The sequence below is a fragment of the Salvelinus sp. IW2-2015 genome, unplaced genomic scaffold (assembly GCF_002910315.2).
Source record: "Salvelinus sp. IW2-2015 unplaced genomic scaffold, ASM291031v2 Un_scaffold1582, whole genome shotgun sequence".
NCBI lineage: Eukaryota > Metazoa > Chordata > Actinopteri > Salmoniformes > Salmonidae > Salvelinus > Salvelinus sp. IW2-2015.
The window spans coordinates 1,574-2,457 of NW_019943007.1; the positions used below are offsets into that span (position 1 = coordinate 1,574).

An 884-nucleotide genomic window follows, 5' to 3' on the forward strand; every position below is an offset into this window, starting at 1 on the left:
TAAACACTGGAAACATGGCGTGAATCTACTACATAAATTATATTTGTCTGTTGATATAGAGGTACTTACAGTTTTTAAAGAGACCTAAAAAAAAACGCAGTCAGTATGTCGTAATATTTTAACAATTTGCATTTTAATTGATACGGAAAACAAGCTCCATTGATTGTGTTAAATATAAAGGCCATTGTTTGTAATGTACACAGAGGAATAACAGGAGATTATGCAGCAGTCTCCTGACGTTGTGACGCTGCTATACTGTGGTCCTGTTTAATAAACATGAAGGTTTTGTCTGTCAACACACTATTTCAGGAGAATGAAATAGCCTAATTAAATGGCTCTGCTCGGGAGGGGTGGGCAGAAAGATGTCCCTCTAGTTCATCTTCTGAGTAAGAACCATGAGAAACTATAGCTGAGATCCGTAGCGGTGTGCCTCAGGAAATGTGTGGGCGAGGACACTAAACCCACTCCAGCTGCTTATGTTACTAGCAACTTAACACATTCTCCTCATCTTCCTCTCTGCTTCCAGATCCTCCTCATCTTCCTCTTCTGCCTTCCAGATCCTCCCATCCTCTAGGGTACCAGAGTTCCGGGTATCTCCAGACCCAGTCTTGGTGCTGTTCTTCCCCCTGTTTGGGCAGTCGTATTCCCCCTGGACACGGGCTGCCTGCTCCTTGACCTTGCGGCTCCGCTTCCACTTTCATACGCCGGTTCTGGAACCAGATTTTCACCTGAACGGAACCCGAACGGAACCCGGAAACACAAGGTCAGAAAAGAACACGACAGTCACACGAGGATAAGCATGTCAGTCAAACAACCTGCAGCTCATTTAGTGAGTCTGAATGTGTAGGACCTCTATGTGACTGAAGATGGATCTGAACTTGTAT

General features: G+C 44.6%; 1 pseudogene; it reads right to left on the reverse strand.

Moving 5' to 3' along the window:
• Nucleotides 1-373: 373 nt before the first annotated feature.
• The window catches only part of LOC112071313 (motor neuron and pancreas homeobox 1-like), a 4,666-nt pseudogene continuing 4,155 nt past the window's right edge, over nucleotides 374-884 (reverse strand).